General features: G+C 46.2%; 1 protein-coding gene across 1 annotated transcript in view; it reads left to right on the top strand.

Moving 5' to 3' along the window:
• Positions 1–26301, top strand: part of Ntm (neurotrimin) — a 1027590-nt gene that overhangs the window by 589437 nt on the left and 411852 nt on the right. The gene's annotated exons all lie outside the window — the stretch shown is intronic.

The following is a 26301-nucleotide window of genomic DNA, read 5'->3' on the forward strand; positions in this document are numbered from 1 at the left end:
ATTATGAGCTGAGCCACGCAGTATTTTGTATGTCCTGGGATCCAAGTGAGCCAGACTTTTCTTTTATGTGAAATACTTTCACATTTTGTACAAAAGACCTTCTAGCTTCATATTTCATGTCATGCATGTAACAGATCTACATATACAGAGCCAAACTGAGCACCTGTGTTCCTTTGCTTACTGTAATAAATAGAACTTCCTGTTACCAGTGAGACGCCCTGTGCTCTCTTTCTACCCTTTCTCCTCCAAGAGGCTGACTACTGGCTTGAACATATTAATTTATTATTTCTTTTCCTTAGAGTTTTGTCAAACACATCATTATTCTTCAAGAGCCTATTGTCCAGTGGTGTCTGTTATTTTCCCTTTATATGAAAATAAATTGTGTATTATCCTATGTTTTTCATTTAACATCATGATTTCAAATGAATGTGGTCCTGAATAGGAACAAAGCGGAGTCCGCTATGAGTCCCCTTCAGATAATTTTCGGGTCCAGAACCAGCCAGTCGGAAGTGGTTCGATGCGCTCGGAACCTGTGCGCGCGTGCGCAGACGCCTGGTGAGAATGACGTCAGAGACGGGCCTGCGTACCTTCACCCTAGTTCATACAGTTTGTCAATGGTGGATTTACAAGTGACATGAATCTTCTTCTGTTTTAGTGACTATTAAATATTAAACATTAAAGGTTTTGATTTTTGTGAGCAGATAAGTTTAGCGCTGTACAATCTAAAAAACCCCTGAAGATAGGTGTAAAGGTTGGTACATTGCGTCTACTTGAGAAGGTTAGAATTTTGACTAAGCCTCTCGGGGGTGGGGGCAGGGTCCACGCTTCGGAAGCATCCTCATCATGCGCAGCAGGAGGGCAGGGAGACTGGAAGTGCTGCATGCATCCGTGGGTGGGTGGCCAGATTGCAATATAAGGAAGGAAAAGAGGCTTGGTCCTTCCTGCCCTTTGTGCTTTTGCTGTCTTCCGCTGCCTTGAACCGTTGCCCCTGAGCCGTGCCACCCTGCCGTGGAGCCAGCTGGGTATGGACTGAAACCTCTGCAAGTTGTGAGCTATGTAAACCTTTCCTTCCTTCGTTTTGGGTGTTGGGTATTGTGTCTCAACAACAAAAGAAGAGTAACCAAGACAGTAGGGCTTGTTTGGGCCCATGCTACTTGATGTGTGCATTGGGGGCTTTGTCCATAAATTCTTACCTATAGAGCATTGTGCTCTGTGTTAATTGAGACACAACGACCAATAAGCCCCTCTCCCTGCCCTCAGAGACCTACACCATGGTTAGCTGGCAGAGCCTCAGAAGAGGGAGCTCAGAAGCAGGGAAAGGAGGAGCCACTGCTGCCTTCTGGAGCACCATGCTGACTTCTGTGCAATGGGATTAGCTCTGAGGAGAGCAGAAGTGAGGTGGGAGGGTTGCGGAGGTGAAGGCTGGGAGAGTCCTGAGTCTGCAAGGCTGAAGTGGCTGGGCTGTGAAGATGACCACAGTGTGCTGGGCTGGGCAGAAGATGTCCCTGCAGTTCATCCAGTCTTAGAGAGACAGAGGGGCTCAGAGCCCTGGGCCACCTGGACGGGCCTTGTCCCCAGGGCCATGCCTGTGTCCACTTCAAGGTGAGCTCAGAGCAGCCTGAGTTTGTCAGAACAGGTGCCACTGCAAAGCAAGTGCTCCAGGAGGCTAGGGCAGCCTGGGTCACATTCAGCACATATTGTTTATTTGGGGACCCCAGGCCAGGTGCTACTGTAGGCTGTGTGAAGTGGCGTGGTCACCAGTGTCCGAAGTCTTTGTCTTCTGAGAACGCGCATCCCACACGATGTGCACCACATGGGATACAGCTCAGGTGACACAGGTAAGTGAGGAGCACAGAGACAGCAAGGCTCAGGAAGGCTTCGGGCCTAAATGGGAGATCTGGGGCAGCCTGGTTAGCCGTTCCTTTCTTGTCTGTCTATTCCAAATTGTCAGCGAAGCCATGCACTAGTGGGCATACAATGAAATACTGGGGAAAACTTAAAGACAACAGTTTAAGGCAATGTGCTTTTTTTCTCAATAAAACATTGGTGTGAAAGCAAAGGTATGAGCTGTATCAGAGATGTTTCAGTCTCTAAAACTCCACAGAGCTACAGTGTTGCTGTTCAGTTAGCTCCCAAAGTCATCTTCTATCTTAATGGTCTCTGTCATAAAGAATAAAAAATGGAAGCACCTGGTCCCACAGTTGCTCAAAAGCTGATTAACAGTAAGGAAGCAGAGATGCTCCTGATTGTGGCGAAGATTTGGCCCTTGAGGAGCTCCCCAGGCATTGGTGGTGGCTGGGGACTGTGAAGTCAGGCCTGAGTTCCTCCTGCCCTCAGGAGCTCTCCCTGCCCTCTAGACCTGGAGATATCAGGCCAGTTGGAACAGGGGACCAGCCAGGGCAAATTTTAGTTCCAGGTTGTGTGGAATCAGTCACATAGAGCAGTTCCACTGCTGGGGACACAGAGCCCTCTTTAAGACAATAGCTGGTGACTAAGCCAGAAGCCAGAAATAGATAAACCAACAACCAAATAATGGAATTAATAACCAGATAAGGGAGCAGAGCCAGGACTGTGAGCTGAACGCCACTAGATCAAAAAATGTCAGCTTTTCTCTCTGCTTTTCCTCCACTGCGCCAACTGTCAGTAATTTAACTAACATTTTGTAAATAAATGTGGCACTCGGACAGCTGTCAGTGCGCCTGCTGTAAACACTCCTTTTGTCACTGAAAGCTGGCAGTGCCGCCCTGTTTCTCCTGTGAGTGCAGTGGGTGCTGCCAGTTGCTTCTCGGACCCGGGACCATCAGGGAGCATGTGGGGACCCAGGATGGGAAGCTGATGCCCCAAGCATCCCCCTCCCCAGGAGCCATCCAACTCCACGCACCCATGCTGGAACACTGGGCCAGGCTGTGAGCCCCCACAGGCGGAGAGCCTGCCCGTGCCTTTGCCTGAGTTAGCAGGGAGGCTGATTTCTGAGCACCCTTCTGTTTTAGCTGGGAGTTCTGCCTCTTCTTTCCTCCCCTATTTCTGCAGTGGATTTGCTCTTTCTGGAGAACTCATTATTTATCTCGGTTCAAGGTCCTGAACTTACTGTTGTCTTCTCTCACTGCTGGCTGATTATTTAGGGTTTTGCAGCGGCTTCCGTCTCCTTGGTTTCCTCCTGAGCAGGAGACGGATGGCTCTGGACAGCGCCTTAATTCTCCCGGGTTTAATCTTTAAGTTTTATTAAGTTAGCACTGAAGTCTCTCTCTCTCTCTCTCTCTCTCTCTCTCTCTCTCTCTCTCTCTCTCCTTCCTAAGCACACCTAAGTCAAAACATGGGCAGAGGAAAGAATGTGTCTTAATATTGAATCCTCCTGGGCAATACATTTGAGTTATTATAATATATACAGTGTAGTTCAGGGAGGAAAAGGGTGGACTGGGTAACCGTGGAGTCAGAAATATATTTAGCAATAATAAAAATTCTGGTGGGCATTTACTGAGGTCATTTTTGGAAAGGAGGTTTCCCCTTGCTTGGAAAATGTGTCACTTATCTCCTTTACAACTACTGCATGGCTGAGTGGGGATTTGATCCCAGACAACTTAATTCCAGGGCCCACATTCTTATCTTCTTAATCTTTTCGAGCCACTCCCTGGGCTGGGAATGAAATTACCAACATTTAAAAAGTTAGAGCGTGATGACACAACACCTCCGTGAGAACAAAGGACCCCGTGTTGGTGTTTTCCTGTGATGGTGGAGAAGGCATCTCATGGTGTTGGCGAAGAGCACCAGGGCAGTGTGCCAGGGGGCAATGCTGCCATGTAATGTGCAGAAAATAGAGAACAATGAGGAGGGGGGACTTGCAGCCCCTGGGAAATTCACTTAGTATCTCGGGTAAAATAAGAGTAGCAATCGATAGAAGCCACCTAGTAAAGATACCCTAAGGATTACATAAAACAGTCCACCTAGAGTATTTAGTAGGGCTTTCGTCAAATAATCATGCCTTTTTTCATCAACATACTTATTAAGAGCAAGCGATGTGTCAGGAATTCCATGATGAATAAGAGAGACACAATATGTTGACAGAATTCATGGCCACGTGAGCATACATGGGAAGCAACCAGCAAGATCTGTACAAATGTATCAGGCAGGATGAAGTCCTGTGGGGGACACTGCTGCGGGGGCTGCAGGGTTAGGGAGGACCTCTCTGAGACCAAGTGACCTTTGAGCAAGATCCGAACAAAGAAAAGGAGCTGGAGTAGAGTGATGCAGGAAGAGGGGTCCATATCCCTGTGCCCGAGAGAAGAAGAGACCCAGGTGTGCTGCAGAATCAGTGATGGGCAGCCACTGGGGCAGTCTGACCTACAGGGCTTCCTGTCAGCTAAAGGCCATGTGTCAGATTTCGTTGTGAGAAAAAGGTGTCCGAGCGATTTAAGTGCAGGCGTGATGTGGTTCCAGTTGCCTGGTCAGAACAAGGTGCTGCTTGCTGGCCTTTTAGACTAGAGAGGTGGACAGGGTGACAGCGGCTGGAGGGTGTCCAAGTCCAGGTGAGACACTAGGCTGGATCAGGCTACGGCGCAATCAGTGAGCTCCAGGGGCGTTCACAGATGCTCCTGATGGCTGGGCAAACTGAGCTGGTGGTAGGGATTGCTGGCCGTCGCGAGACTTGCATCCTGGGTGAATTTAAAATAAGAGGCCTATTCCTTGTTTCATTATCATAATAGGCTTTGCATAATAAACTATTTTCATGTTGAGACGTGCTCAGAGAATTACTCGCCACATTACTGCTTTGCATCAAACAGGGATGCTCCGGGGTAGAAAGGATCACTACGTACTTGTATTTAAAGTTCATTCAGGATACCTACTTTTTAATTTATTTTTGTTTTGCTACTTCACTTAGGAGACTGTGGCTGATTTCTGTGTTTTCTAGTCAAAAATACTTTTCACAAGAGCCAGTGTGAGTGCAGGGGTGTTCTCAGCTCCCTGATGGAGTCGCTGTGGAGCCGAGTGGCAGTGGAGCTGTGCTGCCCACAGGCCGCTGGAGAGGCGGGAGGCTGGAGGGGAGCCGGTGCAGGCGAGGGAAGCAGGTGCAGGCTCCCTGGCCGCTTCATCAGCGCCGCCCTGCCCAGCACCCTCGACTCCCAGGGCCAGAGGAGCCCCCATCACCCTGCTTTCCTCACGCGCAGAGAACTGTGTTTTAATTAGGACCACATTCTCTAGTCTTCCTTCTTGAGTTTTGGGCCACAAGGACAGAAGACTCTTTCCTGTGTTGAGACCTTGTCTCATGTAGAGCAAAGAATGCCATGAGGTAAGAATGTGGCGGCTCACTCGACGTCTGAGTGCATCGTGGATTTTCGCTATCATTAGTGCTGATGCTTTGTTCTTGGGTTAGGTCAGGATTAAAATACCAGCATTGTCATTTTTCTTGGGCCTCACGATAACCAGGAGCATAAAAGAGAGGAATCAAGGAAATCAGGTCTGCGTGTGTGTCTGTGTGTGTGCACACGGCGAGCAAACCTGTAGGCATCTCGTGACTTCGAAGAGTATCAGTATACATTTGGTGTTCAGAATGGTGAGCCAGGGCCATCAACATTCTAAACTATATTAAATTATATCCCAGGATGCTCTGGTTCTGAAGACATTCCAATGAGCTATATATTTTAAGCAATTTGTCATCAAAGTTGGGTAAAATTAAATGAAAATTGTGGAGCATGTAGGATTAAACTTAATTTTATCTTGAAATTAATGTGTCTACTACCTAACATTCCTGCCTGTAGTATCAGAAAAGTGAGATCTCACCATCATGTGGGTAGTCTCTAGTCTATCTTAAATTTTGGTTGTCTTCAGAACAGGTGTCACTCCTTCAGACACATTTTTACCAAGCCTTAGACATCATTAAACGGTGACTTGTGGAAGAACTGGCTGATAGGAGCAGGTCTCCTGGTGGCCACTGTGCTGGGAATGCAGGTGATGAGGGGATGGGGGTGTGGAGGACTCTGCGTAGCCCGGGGATGGTGTCAGCTGCAGGACAGTGAGTCACTCGCTGAGGCGCAGGCACTGTCCCTGTGGATGGAGGTGTGCCTTTCCCAAGCACTCTAGGGGACAAACTTTCTTGTGGTTCCCACTTTACACTTGACGTAAGGCAGAAGGGCTAAATACACATGCAAGGAAACAAGACTGAGTGAAGGTTCCTATTTGTCCCAATAGGAACAATTTTTTTTTTCAAAGGAAAAAGCTCAGCCTGCTTCCTGTTTTAACTCTTTAGTTTTCAGCTGTGAAAGCATAGCAGAAAGACACCTGGAGCCAATATTGCCCTCGGTCTGCATATCTAGCATGACTACTGGTTACTCCCGCAGAAGCAGAAGCGCTGTAATTTCACTCAGCAGCAGAGTCAGCAGTTTATGTGTGTTTTTAATACCTTCTTAGCAATTAATTATTCCTTTTAATAAATGCAATGAAAAAGAGTCGTTATTGGATTCGTACTTTAATTGAATTAATAATTTATTCCGGCTATTAATGTTTTTTTAATATTCTGTGTATTATTTCATGTCCTATTAGACAGGCCTCACAGAGAGATGAAACGTGAGGCTATATGCGGTGTGTGTAGAGGGGGGCGCCTGGTATCGCGCATGCACCACCCACAGGCGTGGCTTGGGAGCGGGTGGGCGTGGTGGGAGGGAGTGTGGGGCACGTGATGCTGCCCATATTTGCAGCAGGCATCCAAGTACGTGGCTAGTTTCTGGGCAAGAGGTGAAGAAACTGAGACCGTCACTTACAAGTGACACAATTTTTTTTTTTTTTTTTCAAATCTGAATGTGATTTCTGGGATCACTCAGTCTGTTCCCATTTCTCCAGGTACAGAATGATGTCATAGCTCCACCTTACACTTAATACATGGTAATTTGGTCCTGGATTTAAGTGTAAAAATAAGTCCTTATTTCTTACTTTGGGAAGGAATTTATTTAGTAAGCTGCATAGAGAAGTGGCTGCTGAGTGAAGGCTGTAATGACGCACGGACTGAGTTGCTTGGTAGGGGTGCTTAACAGAATGCTTCTATGAGCAGATACAAGGTAAGATTCCTTCGGTTTGCACTCCTCTAAGCCTGAGTGGTTTTTGTGTAAGACTGCCGAGCCAAACTTCGCAGTAATGTTTACCATGCTAGGAAAGCCTGCTTTGTATCGGTTTGGTTGGCGCAAGCGCGTATTCACATATGCATCGTCTTACGTGCGCTGAGTGCTGGCAGGTCCTCACGGTGACCCAGTTGACTTGATGAGAAGACAGGTTCCTTTCTCCCAGGGAAACTCACACTTCAGGAGCCAAAGTAGGCGACAAATGCATAACGAAGTATGGGCTGTGAGGGAGACGGAGCGGAGAAGGCCCTGGAAAATGTCTGGCGTGGGGTGATCAGGAGTGGACAGCGCAGAGGAGGAGGACGGTAGACCCGAGCTCAGCGCGAGAGACAGCCGCCAGGCCTGTGCACAGCCCGGGAGGAAGGGTGGAATTCTAATGAGAGAGGAAACAAGTGCAGACCTTGTGTGGCTGCAACATGTTGGCATGTTTGGGAAAAGGAAGGAAGGCCAGGCACACTGCCAAGCGTTGAGTGCCACAAGATGAGGTCAGGAAGTTTGGGCAGGGGGTGGCTTGTGCCTGGCCTTCCTGGTGGGGTGAAGATTTTGCACTTTCTCTGCATGTCATGGAAAGGATTAGAGGTTTCCAGCAAAAGAATAGTATGTTCATGGGTGCATCTGTGAAACACTCTGAGTGTCCTAAGTGTCAACATGGTGGGAACTCCAGCAGGAGAGACTGTTTTGGAAGTTCCTCTGACCATGCTCGTGTGAAGGGTGGGACAGCACAGACATGGAAAGGTGTGGGAGGCTTCAAGCCCAAATAGGACATCCAGAGCCAGCCTAAAGAACTGCTCCTTGCTTATCTGTCTGTAGTACGTTGTCAGCAAAGCCATGCATTAGTTGGACATACAATGAAATATTGGGGAAAACTCAGAGACAATACTTTATGGCAATATGCTTTTTCTAGAATAAAACAAATAGTGCAATTTGTATTTTCAAGGAAATCTGTAGGACATGGTGTTGGAATTTATGATGGGAGAATGAAAGAAAGGGTGACTTCCATAACTTGATGTAAGCACATGCAGGATTTTGATACGGTTGACCATTTTTGGTGAGAGTGGAGGAGGGGGTGTGGGGAGCTGGAGTCCCACCTTTGACACACTAAGGTGAGTGTGCTCCTCCAGAATGAAGAATGATTTATGCTTGATTTATGACTGTGAAATGCAGGCAACAAATATGACTTTAGAATTCAAATATGGGAAAGAGCAACCTGTATTTTTTTTGTAGCATTTTGACATCAAGTAAGATCACTAAGGTAAGGAAGGGAGCCGTCTTGAGATTGCATTTAGGGGCCAGAGCCCTGTGGCTGTGCTTATGGAGCCCTGGAGTGAGCTGGGCTCTGCAGAGAGTGCGAGGACCTGCGGGCAGTGCAGCCTGAGGAAAACCAGGAGAGTGTTCCAAAAACATAGGAGAAAGAAGTGTCTTGAGGTGGAGTGGCTGAGTCGGTGGGATGTTGCGGTGAGTGGGAGTATTGGAAAGAGAGGAGAGAGGAAGGCCTATAGATCTGAGCAGGGTGAGGCTGGTGTACCTGGCAACAAGGAGTTTAGGGGATGATAGAGAAGGAAGCGAAAAAGACAGTCGGAGAAGGAAAGGTGAAGGAGGTCGAGATTATCTTGTGTGTGCGTGTTCATGCTGTCTACAGCACAGCCGCATCCCGGTGAGAAAGTTGTGAAGAATGACTATGAGGTATGATCGCAATGTACGGTGACAGTTTAGCATTAACATTTTGAATACAGTAAAAAGCACATCCCTATTAAGCCCATCGAAGTACCTTCTTCATGCTGAGCACACTCATCCTCTGTTCCCCCAAGTCCTCATCCCAGCACACTTCTTTCACGTCCTCTTCCATGAGTGTCTTATGCACTGTACTGAATCAATTCAGACTGGTTATGACCATTTCTATTGAATTAAAACATTGTCCTCACTCGTTTTATTCATAGATGTGGCACACTGAAAATTCTGGTTCTTCCCCAAAGTCAAAACCACCGTAAGGGGCCCCGGAGGTAGCTAATGGTCTAAGTGCCTGCCTGGCAAGCACAAGGTCCTGAGTTTGATTCCTGGTACCACATGCCTTGCCAGGCCTGGAACCTGGGGTGCACCAGGCTGGCCACTCAAACTGGGCATGGTGGTGCACTCCTGTAATCTCCAAACTGGGGAGGCTGAGACAGGAAGATCGCTATGAATCCCACCTGCATAGCGAGACCCTGTACCAAATAAATAACTAAATAAATGTAAACAAAAAATAAAAATATGAAAAGCACCACGAGGAGCTGGGGAGATAGCTTGGTGGTCTAAGCACCTGCCTGGCAAGTGCAAGTCCTGAGTTTGATCCCCAGTACCACATACCCTGCCAGTCTCAGAGCCCCAGGCGTGCCATCCAGGCCTTGAAACCAGGCGTGGTAGTGCATACCTGTAATCCCAGCACTGGGGAGGCTGAGACAGGAGCATCTGTATGAGTCTGAACTGTGTAGAGAGATGCTGTATCAGCAAAAACAAAAAAAACAAAAAACACCATGAAAGGTAAATGTTTTGAATTGCACTAGAACATCCACCCAGACTGCCATAAAAACCCAAGGAAAGACAATCGGAAGGACTTCCAGCACTGCTTCAGAAAGTGACAAGCACTGTGGGGTGGCATGAGGGTGTTCAAACACTGCTGAGCGCATGGAGGATTAGCATCAGTAGGTCCATTACTGTGCTTGATTTTTAAAACATTATATATTCACTATTTTTCCCATCACACCAAGTATGATGTGCAAAGCAGATTGGACAGGCACCGCACAAGTGAAAGGCTGTATTTTATAAAAGCAAAGTTAATGTTTTAATGTAAAGATGCTTACATTGTTTATGTCTTAATTTTTTCTTCTTAAATCCTAATCCTAGTAAACTACTCAGCTGGAAGGTTCTGACTATGCATTTTTATGAATTTTACTACAGGACTGTTGAGATTATAAAAAATATAGCATTCAAAGAAGTGGGTTTTCAGTATTCCTCTTTTATTGTCTTCAATGATAGGATGTCACGTGAGCATCAGGGAAAAACTAAAGTGAGGAATTTGGGTGGTCCCCGAAGTGGGCTGGGAGGGCGACGATGTGGGGTGGTGGGCATGTAAGGAGGCTACGAAGTGGGACTTGGGGAGACCCTAAGCTGTTGTGCTTGAGACCTGGATCTGTGCGGACACTTGCTGAAGTAGCTTTGTTCTAGAGATCCAGGCTGAGCTGGAAGGAAAACAACAGAGAAGAGATCTGCTGTAAGCTCTGTGGAGAAAGCCTGGAATCAGAAAACTTCCTTCACTATTCTTAGCCTCAGGGTAAATAATCCTAATACAGGATGAAAGAATCTGCAGAAATCTTGTTTGGACAAGTTTCCAAGATAAGAATCTTACTAGATGTTGCTCCTGATTGTCTGCTTTTCAAAAAATCTTGACCTAATAATGCAAAGCGCCATGTGCTACTGGTGTGCAGGTTTGCTACTAAGTAATATTATGGGATTACAATGAAATGCTGTTACTGTATCCTGGTTTTCTGATTATGGAGGAAGGAGAGTGGTGGGCCCTCAGTGAAAACCAACCAAGTGAAGGCATTAATTGGTGTAAGTGGGACAGATAAATATTTCGGAAGTTTACTGAAGGAGATTTATTTGGTTGTCCCCAGTGTTTTACAAGTAATACAGCGTATGCACACATGCAAATTTATATGTGATGGGCTGCCATTTTACTAGCAGGGGCATCTTATGAACATAGTTCACTTAACCTGAGGTGCAGACATTTCTGACTCCAATCGTTGGGCCGAAGCTTGCAGGAATGTTTCTGTAACTTACACCTCCAGTGCCACAAGGTGTTGCTCAGGGCGAGCACTTCTCCTCCCTGTTTGGCCCCAGCAGAGCAGAGCGTGTGTCTGGCACCAGGCAGAGGAGCAGTGCTCTGCGTACCTACTGGATACTGATTGTAGAAGAGGAATCGCACGTGGGGCCTGCCCTGTGGACACACTTAGGAAACATGATGTGTAAGTAAGTTGACCAGCCTAGCTAAGACGACACACTTTATGAATTTACACATGAAGTGTCTGTCTTTTGAAATGTCATTTTAAAATATGAGTTCAAGTGACTAAAATGTTTCAAAGTGAGTCTGTCCTGTAGAGTACCTTAGAGGATCCCCCAGCCCCTTGACTCAGGAGGCGGCATGACCCGAGCATGCGGCCACGGGGAGCAAGCACACAGCATGTGGAGCCAGGTGTGTGCTGCACGGGCTCCATCCCTCTGATTGTGAATACGTTGTTCAAGATGAGCAGGCAGTGAGCTGATTGGATACGAGTCACTAGCTGTCCTTTTGCTGTTGTGTTCATGTGGGCCCTTAGCATCTAAAAGCAGTCGAGGAGAAGCCTATCACCCTCGAGCCTGAAGCTGTTCTGTCGGTGTAAATGTGGCACCTGGGCCACGCTTCCTTTCCGTGCCTTCCCTGCCCAGCCACCACCCACTTCGGGCCTCTCAGCAGGTACAGCAGAAGCAGCCAGTGGCCTAGAAATTCAGACCTCGCCTCATGCTCCGCACTTCCTGCAGCCGTGTGGCTACAGACAGCTCCTAATTGCTTGGCTCCGTCCTCCCTCCCCGCGGTGCTTCCCCTGGGACAGCACTCCCTCCTAAACTTCCAGCTTCTGTCTCTCTCCCCGACACCGTAAGCACCTAGAGGGCAGGACTGTGTCTTTGATCTCTGTCTCCTCAGATATTCCTGTGGCTGGAACACAGTGGAACAAAAGCCGCCTAAATGAATAGTGGAGTTTTATTTGATTCCTACCACCCGGCTGCGAGGTGTCCGGCAGATCGGACTAAGCGCGTGAAGCATCAGACACAGCTGCACAAACGCTGGCTCTCCTTATTGGGGAGCAGGTATTGTTCACTCGGAAAGACTGGAACAAAACTGGGAACCAAAAATAATACCAATAAAAACACCAAATAATGGATTGAAGCTCTCAACCCAACTTTCAGTTACCACTCTAGGTGAAGTGTAGATCTATCCAAGTGGACAGGTGTCGACTGCGTAATAATCCTTATTGAAGAGCGCAGGAGCACACTCAGGATTATAGACTCTCAGCTCATTTCACACTATTGAGTTTTTCTTCTTTCTCTTTGTCCTTTTGTCTGTCTGTCTGTCTGTCTGTCTGTCTGTCTGTCTGTCTGTCTGTCTCTCTCTCTCTCTCTCTCTCTCTCTCTCTCTCTCTCTCTCTCTCTTTCTGTGTGTGTGTGTGTGTCTTTCTTCTCCCTTCCCCAGATATTTGCTGATGATCCGTTTTATACCAGAGTTTTTATTAAATGCTGGGATTAAAAATAGACTAAAAAAGTCTATAATCTCAAAAGTAAAAGGACACTTAACTAACTGTGAAGTAACTGAAAGTTGTTATAGGAGAGGCAGGTACAAACTGCGGTGCAAAATCAGAATGAATGAGTTCAGTAGTTATTGCCATCTGCTGTAATCACCGACCTGTGCATCCTGGCCAGCAGGCATGGTATGCATGAGTTTCTTCCCATGCTCTGACTGCAGGTGGCATGCCCTCCTGGTGACACCTCCATGTGGGCATGTACAACCTTGGGGCTTTCCATGGTGAGAGTTACTGTGGAGTTCTGGCTTCAAAACAGACACATAGCGGAAAGGTAGAGAGTCTTGTAGTGTTGGGGTGAAGGCTTGAAGCAGAGCCTGGACCTGCCAGAGTTCCCACCTAGCTGCTAGTCTATTGGCAGAGCCATCCTTACTGTGAGTCTAGAAAGAGGCAGCAAGGGGTTGCTGGGCACTTCGCATTGTGCTCACACTTTGGCCCCTTTGCTTCAGGTCCTGCAGAAGCATAGGGTGAGGATAGGGCACCATGCAAGGACCCTGCAGGGATCTCAGCAGAGTCTGAAAAGAACTGTACATGCGACTTCCTGCCTTTGGAATTGCCTGGGGAATGGAGTCATCAAGCGAAGAGGCAATTCCAGCAGTGTTTCCTCTCCAGCCTCCTGTCCCCTCACATCCTCTTCACTAACCTACCCAGTAGGGGCTTCTTCCCAGTGCTTTTGGTTAGTATAAAATCTGCCTTCCTCTCTTAGGTCCACTTTCCACTGTGGAAACCTCCCTACCTCCTTTGAGCATTCCGTGGCAGCCTACGTGTGGACATGTGGTAGATGGAGTTTCAGCCGAACACAAGCCACACAGAAGACATCAGTGTGGGGCTAGTGACACACACAGAGTTGGTGGTGGAAGTCAAGTCTGGAGCCAGTTCTGACAGCCAGCAGCTCGTGGATGGAGGGGAGTGATGCAAGCTGTGTTTCAGCAAACCATTGGTTGATTCTCTAGCTATGAGAATTGCTGCTCAGACGTGTCTACTCTTGTTGAGTCTACTCTGAAAGATTCTAATTCAGTAGGATTAGGTTAGAGTCTGAAGACTTGTGTTTCTGATGTGTCCAGGTAATTCAGGTTGAGTATCCCTTGTCGGTGAGGCTGGGGATCATTAGTGTCTCAGATGATCCATGTTTTGGAATATGTGTAAATGTATCTTGTGATATCTTTAGGAGGGGACACAGATCTAAATGCAGAACTCATTTATGTGTCATATTCACCTGTACACATAGTCTGAAGGTAGTTGTATACAATATTTTTGGTGTGCTTGTATTATAACTGTGGTCCAGCACATGAGGCTAAGTGTGGAATTTTCCATTTGTGGCATTATGTTGTGCTGAGAAAGGTTCATTTTAATTTTGGACTTGGGAATTTTGGATTAGGGATCTTCAACTTGTCTTCACTTGGGACTGTACTTGGAGCAACAGTATTCTATTACCTCAAAAGTGTAGAGTCAGAAACAACGGGGTGGTCACACATGCATAGATCTTCATAGCTAGCATGAGAGTGACTGCACCAGGAGGAAAGGTGGTGCCCTGACCCTTTCTCTTTGTCTCGTGGGCACCGGCTCTCCTCTGTGCTCATCACTTCCCAGTGAGCAGGCCGTTTCCCAACCGAGAATTCCAACTTTCACCTTTCTCCCACATCCTACATCTGTCATTAGAATGGTCTCACTAAATTCGACCACAGGTAAGCCAAGGCTGCCCTTTATGTCATTGCCCCATTCATGTCAGAAGCCCTGGAATTTGGTCATTGTCCTGTGCTTCCATGGTGACAGTCAGGGCTGCTCTCTTCAATGCCTGGAATATTTTCTAGTTCTGACTCATATTTTTCTTTTTTAAAAAAATGTATTTAGTACAGGGTCTCACTGCACAGATCAGACTCATAGTGATTCTCTTGTTTTCAAGTTCTAGGATTATAGGCATGTGCCACCATGTCCAGTCTCAACCAGCATCTCAGCGTGCCCTGGGGGCAGGGCTGGTGCAGCACCTGGGGGTCGAACCTGGCCGCTGTGCTCTGCCTAAGCAGGCACTTTAGTCTGCTGAGCTATATGGCCAGCCCAGGTTTTTCTAAATAAATGCATTTTATCAAAATTACCTGTTAGATGGATATTCCTTTAAGAAGAGTCTTTCTTAGAGAAACTTTGTAAAAGCCATATTGGGGCGCTATTTGTATGTGAAAATTATGCTGTTCCTGCTCATAAACTTTTCTGAAATACTTTTTCTTTTCATTTTTGTAAGAGCTTAGAAAAGGGCTGGCAATTTAAAAACATCTATGTGACACTGATATGCTCTTGGTAGGAGATAAATGCCACGGGCTGGTGTGAAGACAATTTGTCTGGAATGATATGAAATGCATTAGAATTATTAAGCATAGGGTAAAATCCCCTCATAGTTAAAAAAAATCACCAGATTTGCAGTTGTTGAGTTCTGTGCTGCGCTTATTCATCCTTCAGCTCATACTGCGATAGATGTAGGAGGAGGCTGGGCTCGCTTGTTAGAAGTAAATTCTCAGTAAGCTGTGTTTGGGAGCCCAGTAGGTTGCAGGAAGAGCTCAGGCAGTTCCTAACCCTACACAAAACAGAATGAGCAAAAGGTTGGAAGTCTGCACCTTATCTTGCATTTTCTTAGGGTTAGGGTTAGGGTTAGGGTTAGATTATTCTCAGCATTTTACCCTTGCTGTGTTGATATACAGTAGCAAGCTTCTCACTAATTTAAAATAATCTCACTAGAGCGGCAGCCCTCCATCTGAAATGCAGCCTGCACTTCATCTCCTGTTTAAAATGAGGATGAGCATGCTTTGAGTGTTTAAGAGTTGGAAGCTGCTTCAGGGATAGGTATTTGTAGTTTCATGAATTATTTATTTAAGCAAATGTATACAGTGCATTTATGTGTTGGAGTATATGCCTGATCACACTTGAAGGGGTGTTGTGGAAATGTATCACGCCGCGGCATCACCATTTTGACATATGTAGTGAAGAGAACCAAAACACTGCTCCTGGGATAGAGCAGGATTAGTTCAGTTTGGAATCATTTGGCTCTTACGATGCAAGACTAAGTAAATGCGTTTTATCATCTTCCCTGTTGTGTAAGGATAAAGCTGAGCCTGGATCTATTTGGGCTCCATGCCTGGAGTTTTGAACTAAGCACAGTCCCACTGGTGTGTAGTCAGATTTCATTGTCTTTGTTTGTGCCGTGTTTCCTTCTTTCTCCAAGCACAAATCCAGGGACACGGCAGTATGTACTTTGAAGATGTAAGCATTTTCCTAACAAGGAGAGTCATAAAATAGCATAAGCCAGGTCCAGCTTTTAACTATTTGCAGAAAACAGCATTGCTGTTTCCCTTATTTCCTTGGCATCTCCTGACATACACACGCACCCCCCCACACACACACATTCATGCATGCACACACAACCAGATGTGTGCTGTGGCACTTAACAGTGCATTCAGCTGTTTAATTTGAAGAGTGCAGGAATGAGATGCGTGAGTTTATGTAGCACTGATTGTGCTTAAAACCCATTTTGCTACTAGATACAGCTGAAAGAGGTTTCAGGACTCCCTGGTGTTATCACCTCTTCCTTTCTGTTCCATCTAAGGTTAAAGATGGAAGGGAAGTGATCTAGAATGAGCCCCTAATACATCTATAAGCTAACATTATTAAGAAGTGGAGTATCCAGACTAAAGTGGACCAGGTGTTCAAGTTTTCACCCACATTGTCACTATTTCCAAAATTGTTTAAGGAAGCAACCCCAGAGGAAGTCATCAGCTAGCCAGTATTTGTCAAGAAGAATGAGCAAATTGCATACATTACTAGTTAATTTCCCATGTGGTGCGGGCTCAGAATGGAAGAGTGACCTCTCCCTGACGTTCCTGGCCCTGTGCTGACACCATGCCCACGTCCCTCTTGCAGCGGCAGGGGTAATTACACACTGGCCGTCGGTTCTGAAATCTCAGGCGACTAAGTGTTATAGTGAGTAGACGGTGTCTGGCGACTCCCTTCCTGCTGGAGATGCGCAGTCTTGCCTATTAAGTTCCTCCTAATGCAGATGCACACAGTATTCCACGCACAGGCCTCAGCAATGTGTAGGCTGCAGAGGCAATCTATCTATACGAGCGAGCTGGTCCTACTTATGTAGGACAGAGACCAAGAGAACCCACAAGTCTAAGATCAGAGTCAGTCCAAAAGGAGAAAGAGAGTGACTGGGGAGGCTGGGAATGCAGGCTTTGTGGGGAGCTCACAGGGGGCAGGAGACGCGAGGAGAACAGCCCGCTGCTGGATGCCCTGGTGCCCTTCAGCCTTGCATGTGGGTTGGGAAGCAGTGTGTGCTCTCTAAGCAAGAATCTTCTTTCAAAACCCTAGGAGCATTCATCCGAGAAAATATCAGACATCGTATCAGTGTGCTTATTTTAGAGTGGAGAACATGTACTTTGGTAGGATAAATCGCCAAAAAGGTCAAATAGGTGATTTCCTGATCCATTGTGCATTTTAAAAGAATACAGAAAAAAAAAAACTATTGTTTTTTTAAAAACGAAAAGAATAATGGAGCATGCTCATTGCTCAAATCTAGATTCCTGTATTTTAAAATGTAAAAAAGGAAGTTTCTGAGCATCGTTTTTGCTTCTTTCTGTGGAGGAGTGCAGAGTTTGGCAGGTAGTTTTACATTCACACGATGCGAATGCATACGATACGAGTCTTACACAGATGAAATGTGTTCCAAATATTGATCTGTGCTTTATTTACAAACAGCACATCAGCAATATGCTCCTGCATCAGTGTGTATAAATTATGCTTGTTTCTTTTACCTAGATGAATAATGTTCCGTCTTCTAAGGTTCCAGAATGTATTTCCCTAGTCCCTTCTAAATTCACATGCGAGTTATTTTCACTTTTTCAGCTCTGCCAATGAGGCTGCCATAGACATCTTGGTGTAGACACACAAATATCCCCAAGGGAAAATTCCTGGCCGTGGAATTACTAGGACGAGTGTATGAAAATTAAAACTGGAGCAGAAGATTATGGGAATGTTCATGGGTTTGCATAGAAGGTTTTAGAAAACTTAGCTGGTAATGTATGTTTCTAAACTTTTTGCCTGATTGATAATGTGGACATCTTTAATTTTTTTTGTTAGCAGGATATATTTATTGAGGGAAAGAAAGCTTCTGTCTGGGAGAAGGACAGAAGAGGGGCCCTGAGTAGGTGGTCCCCAGGATGCTTTCTCCTCCAGGGACTTTCATAGAGGAAAACCAAGTGTTGAGGCAGGTCTAAGGTGGTGGAGAACATGGGAACTCACTTAGGTGGGCATGAGGTGAGACAAAACTATGGTCAGCCAGTGAGATTCTAAGTACCATTGCTCAGGTAAAATTGATTGAATCAGAATCAAATGGGGAAGAGTCCCATAGCAAGCAGGCATGAATACAGGACAGGGTCTCTTCATGTTGGGGGTTGGGCTAATGACTCATTTGGGCTCTTTGAAGGTGATTGGTGCCTGTTTAGAATATCAATCCTTGATGCCTATCCCTTAAGGAAGTGTGCAGCTACATCTGTTTACTCTTTCTGGACATGTTAAATTTTTGTATCATTAACTATGTAGGTTAGCATCTTCCCTTATATTTGCTGGTCGGTTTAATTTCATTTCCTTTGTATGACTTTATTTTGTCTTTCTTTTCTTCCTCTGTGGTTTTCCATGGAGTTGCATGAGTATATAACAAAGTAATGCGATTACTGTTGTGCATCTTACCAATTACTTTCTAAGCTGTTGTTTCCCACCTGGTTTTCATCAGGGATTCACTCCCAGGATACCAGTACTGGTCTTGTGCGGAATGGAAGCCCCAGCCTAGACAACTCCCTCTGGCACCTCACACTGGACACTACTCAGTTGCCTGTGGGGGTGCTTAATGCCCCAGTTTATTTGGACGACTTTGGCATCCGTCCATTATGAATATGGGTATTGGTTATACTTTCTATGCACTTTGTCTTTAGTTTAAATTTACTTCTCTAAGCCCGACTTTCCCCTCCTTAGATTAGTAGTGTGGTATAAGTAAGAATGATGATTGAAAACGTTTATTGCAGAGCCAGATATAACATAAGCAGACAAAAGTCATTAATTTCTATGAATATTTCTGTTATTATAAATATTGCTCATCACCCTTAGGTGGTGAAAGGGTGAGTGCCCTTATATCTTTGGCCGTATTTCTACAGGTGCTACAATGAACAAGACATCGTAAATGTTAAGTCCAATAATTAGTAGATCCAGATAATATCTTGAGAGAATCTGCAGAATTTAGCTATTTTCACTTACTAATGCAATGCTGTCCCTCTGATAAGAGTCTTTCTTGACAAAGAACGATGTATTACTCAGAATGATAACTTATTTTGCTTGCAGGAAGAATGGTTGTTGCCCTAAAATTAGTGCCTCTTGTTCAATGGTTTAGCTCAAAACATTAGTACAGCGCTTGCTCGTCCCCTGTCTGGGTGGCTCTTCCCTGGGGTCTCTCCTTCCGTGATAGCAGCGTATCATGGGATCTGCAGGACCACCAGCGCCCAGCTGCGCCTTTACCCCTCCTCTGAAAGTCTTCAGTGCTCACTGGCACCAGATGTGGCCATTATTTCATTTTTTTTTAAAGTTTTGATCAGAATACCTAACAGCTTCCCTGTTAAAACATTTTAGGTGTACAATACAGTGTTGTTAATAACAGATATTTATAGCAGCGATCTAGAACTTGTTTCCCATGATTGAAACTTTCCTTTTTCATAATTGCAACTTTTGTTCATTGGTCAGCAATTCTGCACTTCTGTCTCCCCTGGACCTCTGCGGACAGCCATTCTCTGCTGCAGTTCCATGAGCCGCACGACCTTTGACACCGAGTAGAAGTGAAGTCATACAGCGTTTGTCTTTCTCGAACTGGTTTATTTCCCGTAGCGCGATGTCCTTGGTATCTGTTTCCTGTTTTGAAGATGGAATCTTGCATTGTAAGCACACACCACATGCTTCTTGACAGTTCATCTGCGGACAGACGTTGCCTCGTTTCTGCATCTTCGCTGCCTTGAGCCGTGCTGCAGTGATGCTGGACTGTGTTTTGCGTATTATTGCTTATTTGTTTATTGCCCGCTGTCCCCCCTCCAGCCTCATTTGCAAGGGGTGGCAGCTCAGTTTCACTTGCAACTCATTTCTAAGGACAACATACTGTCCTAGATTCAGATTCCAGCACTTGGGGCTTTGCCTTTATGCAGAAAAGAACCAATCTTGGGAGAGTTTTAGGTTCTGTGCCCAAGGAAGGTCCCAGCATGGCTGGAGACATGACCAGCTTTGGCATCACTGGGAACTCCAGGTCTTCTGTCTGGTCCTCCCTTGGTGCTGGTCTTTACATGGATGGCGACCCTCACTCCCGCACTTGCCAAGGCCCATCCTGCTGAGTCCTGGAAATGATGGCATTAGCTCAGAGCCCCTGGCATGCATGCACTTGCTTGAAGGTTCAGAGCCACCCAGGGCTGGGAGCGTCAGACTTGGCCACTTTCCACATTTCTGAAAAGATCAGGAAGGTTTGGCCCAAGTCGGGGCCATACTTCCTGTACTTCCTAAAGTGCCAAGCCCTTTTTTCCTGTCCTGCTGAGACTGCCCTAGCTACTCACCCGTCCTCCTCTCAGCACGTGGCACTTCCATTACTGTACTATCGGTAATTAATCCCTCACAGTTCCCCAGTGAGATGAAGCCTGCTCCACTGTCGGCTTTGTTCACCACTCCACATCAGGGCTGCTTGTCAAGCAGCCCTATGGCCTCCTACTTAACCATTTTCCTCTAGCTTTTTCACTCTGTAGTGCTCTCTCCTATAGCAGCGAACCGAGAAGAATGCTTCGGAAGTGTGGCACAGAGCACCTTCACCCTTGTCCTTCAGCATGCAAGTCTTACCTACCAAATAGCATCTGGATTCCTCGGCTCCAGCTTTCCCTGTTATCCTAGCTCCTTTGTATCTGGTGTCTTGTTTCAGCCACATCAGATAACTTACCTTCAGCATTTCTGGGCTCAGTTTCCTCTCATGTACTTTGTTAATGCACTACCTTCTGTCTCCAAAGCCTGCTCTCTTCTTTCACCCCTCTCCTCTTGCCATGCATAAGTCCTTCTTAAACATGAAAAGAACACAGACTCTTACCGGACTTTGAGTCTGCTTGTCCAGTAGATAGTGTTTCTTTAAGTCTATTTGTAGTCAAGGGAGAAAGCCTTATCAGGATATTGGGAAAGATGAGCTAGATACTGTGTGTAGACTGCCTGGCTGGGAGTACGAGCTCCATTTTGCTCGTATCTGTAGAGTTCTCTTCTTGAGCCCACCTCTAATCCTCCAAGCCATGTCCTTATTCCTCCTTATGGTTCTCTTAGAACTTGTAACAGGCTTCGCCACGCATTAGAACTCTTCAAGTTCAGTTTTTTTCTCCCCTTCTCTTCAAGACAGGAAGTCTTTTGAAGTCAAGACTCCTTTCCATGTTCTCTACAGTATCTTGAACACTGTTGGGCTCCATAATTACTTCTGGAAGTGGACTGAATTATTTTGCTGCTTCACAGGCAACTTTCTTGCACAGTGCCCCATAGCTTAGGTAAGGGGAGGCCATTTCTACTTTGGTAATGGTCCAACAGCTAGGCCTTTATTTTGAGCTCCTAATGTGTGCCATGAAAATCTCTAGTGTTGGAATAAATAAGAACAGAGGGAAAATAAGAAAAGCATTTGAGAGGCTCATAGTGTAACAGTATGTCTCACTCATCTTTTTTCCTTAGCCTTTGAAATAGACAATGGCCTGGAGCCTTCTCGGCAGATGGACCATGTTTGTGACTTAGCCACTTAACAGCCATTAGCCTAATTCCATGCACTGCAGCCAAATTAAATAATAAGTAAGAGCCTATGAAAAGCTGGTTTGGAAACAATGTTACTGCCTTTCACTTGACAGCCTTCTCTGAAGCAGATGCTCCCTCTCCACCCTATTAACCTGGCCAAGTGAATAAGAGTTCTTTCTAACTGAAGCAAAGACAGAGGCACAGAGCAAAGACATCTGCACCGAGAGCTGCTGGGAAGCCACAGCACCTTAGTGAAACTTTGTAAATAAGGAAAGCTGAGTCTGAGGTTGCCGTAGCTCTGAGAGTGGTGGGAGCTTCGCCCCTAGCTTTGTATATGCCAATCCCAAAATTCTACCCTGCTGGATCTCTGTCCTCCAGAGAACAGAAAGGAAAGGCACCTTAGAGTTACTTCACTGTTGTTATTTTGATTGTGTACAATGACAGGTTCTAACTCTGGGAATCTATCAGCTCTGTTTGTTACCAGAATGGTCAGTTTGGAAAAGATGGGTAGGTAGCCAGCATCATAGGACCTGAAGAGAGCACGCCAAGGTCACGCTCCTCCTATTGCTAGCAAGGAGGAAGGTGGGTCGGGAAGTCAGACATCAGGAAGAGACCACATGGTCCCCTGTGAGGACATTTACGATACTGCAAACATCTTGCAATATGAGGTTCCAAGCTTTCCCAAAATAGAGGCATAGTCTGTTTTTTCAAGTTTTATAATCTTACAGTATATTAATGGACTGAGATTTAAGTGTGTCTTCCTGGTTGCAGGGATGGGTGTGATACGTGTGGCTTTTTGAATGGGAGAAGCCAAGTGTGCATGTCTGTGTGTGTGTGACGTGTGTGTATTTATGTTTACACAGGTCGCATTGGACAGTTCTATAAGGATCACTTCATTTGCCTAGAGATAACCAAGTAAAGTGAAACATAGTACAAAAATTATACTAAAATCTTCAGGGAAATAGGCAATGCAGACCATGCAAGCTAAAGGAGGGAAGTTGCTTTAGCAGAGTCATTTTGTTAAGTTGCTGATTTTACATGGTTGCTTCTCTCTGGTGTTACACTATTAAATTTGGTTGGGGCTCTGTACTGCACAGAACACAAATTGTTCACCTGTCTCCACCCTTTTATAGAGCATCAGTTTACTTTCTAATGAAGAAGGATGAGGAGAAAAAGAAATTTTTTTAGCAGTTTAAAAACAAGAGAAGATGGGGCTATGCAGACAGCTCAGTGGTCTTGGAACCTGCCTTAAGAGCTCAAGGATGCAGGTTCGATCCCTGGTACCATATGCCATGCTGGCCATGAGCCGGCCATGGAAACCTGGCGTGGTGGTGCACACCTGTAATCCCAGCACTGGGATGGCTGAGTCAGGAGGATCACTAAGAGCCCACGCCATATAGCAATACCCTGTACCAAATAAATAAATAAATAAATAAATAAATAATTACCAAGAGGTAAAAGCTGAGAGAAATGAGCAGAGAAATGAACGCTGTGCCCTAAGTGAGTTTGAAGGAGCTCAGCACTCAAGAGAAGCAGAGCGTTGTGCCCTTGCTGGGCCAGCCGCGCTCCATCCTCTGACCCGTGGGCAAGATGAACTCCTTTCATGTATTTAATGGCTTGTACTTCATCAAGTCAAATCAGAAGATGCTGCTGAAACCTCTAACACTGTGACCCCCCAGATCTGCCTGCCAGCAAGGCTGTGGCTTAGGGCAAGACCATTTCCTGTCTACCTGCCTCCTTACACCAGGTATCCTCCTAGAACCAGAGATCTCTGGCAGGGGGCGCTAATCACAGGCAGTGGAAACAGCACAGAATGCTTCAGTCTCTGGGCCAGACCGGGGCCTGGGGAGACCTTCTGGGTAGACCTTCAGGACTGGAAAGAGACAGGGTCTGCCAGCCCTGGGGCAGAAGGGCTGGTGCTATAGCTCAGTCTCCTGGCTTTGCAGCTTCAAGGCTACCTACCGCTGGGCTTCCCCAGGATGTGTTCCACAGCACTGTCCTCTGACCTGCCTCCTTCGCTGCATCAGTGTGTCCGCGTGAGGCCCCCAGCTCCAGGCAGGCTTTCTCTTTCATCAGCCTCTCCAAGGATCCTGTGTTTGACTGAAATAATTGTGCCTCTTAGTGCCTGGCACAAGGCATGTGCTTTGGTAGGACACATTGAGAGATTTTAGGAAGCACCGATAAGCTAAAACAAAACACCAGTTAACACCATCTGTAATCTGCCATCCGTAGTTCATCACCGTTAACATCCAGTGGCTGCCTCACCCAGCTGTGTGTCCCATGATACCTTTTAGTTATAAAAAAAGTGAACGCATTATGCCATCATTTCCTGCTTGTTCATAACTTACACATATATAACATTTTTGTGACATTAAGTCTTTCATAAATTATATTGCAGAACTACAAAATGTCCTGTTCTACAGGTGGATCATCACTTAAGTGATAATCTTCAGTGGGTGGAGAGCTGGGTTTTCCCAGTTGTTTGGCTCTTACACAGAACATCCGCGGGCTCTTCGTCACTCGGATGTATTCATTCACAGCTACGAGGCTCCGTGCGCTCCTGGTGGCACTACTTTGCAAACAGCTGGTGAGTTTTGATGGCGGGTACCCATTTTCTTTGCACAGGAGGCCTCTGTCCTCAGCTGCAGTGTTAGCCACCTTGGGTCTTTGTTCCATCCACTTCAGCACTCCTCTGTTATAATTGTGCTGAGGTTTGGTAAGTGGAAATGCTGTGTCATTGTTTTAAATGACATTTTTCTGAATAGTAATGAGTTTGACCCCCATGCCCCACAACCGTGTTGACTGGCTATCTGGTGGGTTTTTTCTGTTCTTTAGAAACAGTGGTCCTGGCTGGGCTCTGGAATGTAGAGTGTGACAGCTATTAAGTTTGCTTTCTTCTTGGGGAAGTGTCAGGGAGAACATATACTTCCTGCTGTGTATTCAAACAGGATTTTAAAATATAAGAGGATAAATGCAAATGACCAGAGAGACATCTGAGGGTAACTGCAAGATTTTATGAATGACAAAACTCAAAAGATACATAATGATAAAAGAAGGTAGTGTCTTACGTAATCGACTGATGGGGTGAGAATCTAGGCTGATCACGTTTATGGGGAAAACCTACCTGCCATTCTTGGGAGCCCCTGCTGTACCCCAAATCCAGTGATCCCCTGTGCCTTCACTGCACTGGGAGTTTATGTTAGTACCCCACCTGGACATAGCAAAAGCTTAGCTCTCTGATATCAAAATATTCTTCTCTGAAATGCAAAGTTCATGCTCTGGCTTTTAAAAATGACAGCAGAAAATGAGCTGGCTCCACCAACTGGGGCCTGAGAATACTGAGCAAGTAACCCCTGAAGCCTGTTCCTAAGATAGCTCGTCCTTGTCTTCCTGAATTATTTACAAAACCTGTGGGGCAGAGGCTGAGTGAATGCACTGCCTCTGAACATGCTCAGGAACTCCCGGGCTGGCCAGGGAAGCCAGTGTCTCTCCGTTGTCTGATGCCTGGTGTCAGGGAGTCTGCCATTGATTTTCTTTAGAACAAACCTCTTTGCTAATGCCACAAACCTACATTAGCTAGCGCCTATAGAGACCCAGTCAGAGCCAGGCAAAGAGCAGGAATGCAATGTCTGAATTCCTCCTCTGCTTTTGGATTTCTGCTCCTTTCCTCGTCCACACAAGAATGGCAGGGAGAAGCAGAAGCCTCCCCATCCAAGGCAGAGTAGTGACCTCTCCAGCATTTGGAAGTCTTGGTTATTAAAAATACAATTAGAGAGATCCACATTAAAAAGGCATTTGGGAATGCAGAGAAATGGAAAAGGACTATGAGCTTGCGGTTGGGATTGATTTCTTCTCTATGGAGGTGGCTTTAGCAGGCTTTACCAGACAGTTCATGATATTTTATCACTACTTTGGGTCTCTGGCCAGATTTTTCAGTTATGTTAAGCTAGGAAGGCAGAAGTCGCACAGGCTCAGGCTCCTGCAAAACAGAGTGCCCTCCCCACCTGTGTGCGAGTGGGAAGGGCCGGCGCCAGGGGAACCATCCACTGGGACAATCCTTTTCCACTTAACGGCCCTGTGGTCACCTTCACATGCATCTACGCCCTCCCTATTCCCTTAAAATGTGAGGCTTTCATTTAGCCTAATCTCAGCACCAATTAATAGAAACTGGGCTTGAACAGAGGGTCTCTCCCCTCCCGCTAAGGTCAGCCTCCACCTGCGGGGGGCAGCACCCACCGGAAGTGAAGCTAGAAAACCCCGAATCACGAAGAAAAGTGTGTACCAGACTTGGGACTGGAAGACCCAGTGAATCTGAGGCCATCCTGCAGTAGTGACAAGGGCTGGGGACATGCCTTCCCCACCTGAGTTTTGGGAGGAGGTGTAAGATTCAAACCATCAAGTCATTTCTCATGTGTTAGGTGTAGAACACAGTCCATAATCTACATACCAGATAACAGGTTTGTAGAGACAGAAGTCTGGCTAGACACGCTGCCAGGTGGCTGTGCCCCCATTTAAACACCAGTCTCCATCAGTGCCAATCTTGTTTTCTTTCCAAGACGTCATAGATTTCTTTCTTCAGTGTTGTTCTGAGGATAAGATAATTATAATATATATGGAAGATAGAAGAACAACGTCTAAGCTATGCTAGGTAGTGTTATTACTGCGCCTGTATTCCAATCAGGTAAGTCCTCTGCAGTGAAAAGGCTTGCTAGAGAAGACCCGGGCTTTGGAGGGAAGTCACGCTGAAGCACCCCGAGGGCTGAAGCACCCTGAGCGCTGAGGGCCGGTGTCTTTGCACCTCAGGACAGTGGCTGCCGTTAGCCTTTCTGCAGCGAAAGCCTACTGCTGTGGAGTGCACAGACTATAGGACCCGGAGCTAGGGCAGGGCTGCGCTTTCTCCTAGTGTGCACTCCTGCTAAAGTCCCTGCAAAGTGTCTCCCTGCGCATCACAGACCAAGCACGTTCTTTTCTTTCTTTCTTTCTTTCTTTCTTTCTTTCTTTCTTTCTTT

This window comes from Octodon degus, unplaced genomic scaffold (assembly GCF_000260255.1).
Source record: "Octodon degus isolate 3935 unplaced genomic scaffold, OctDeg1.0 scaffold00182, whole genome shotgun sequence".
NCBI lineage: Eukaryota > Metazoa > Chordata > Mammalia > Rodentia > Octodontidae > Octodon > Octodon degus.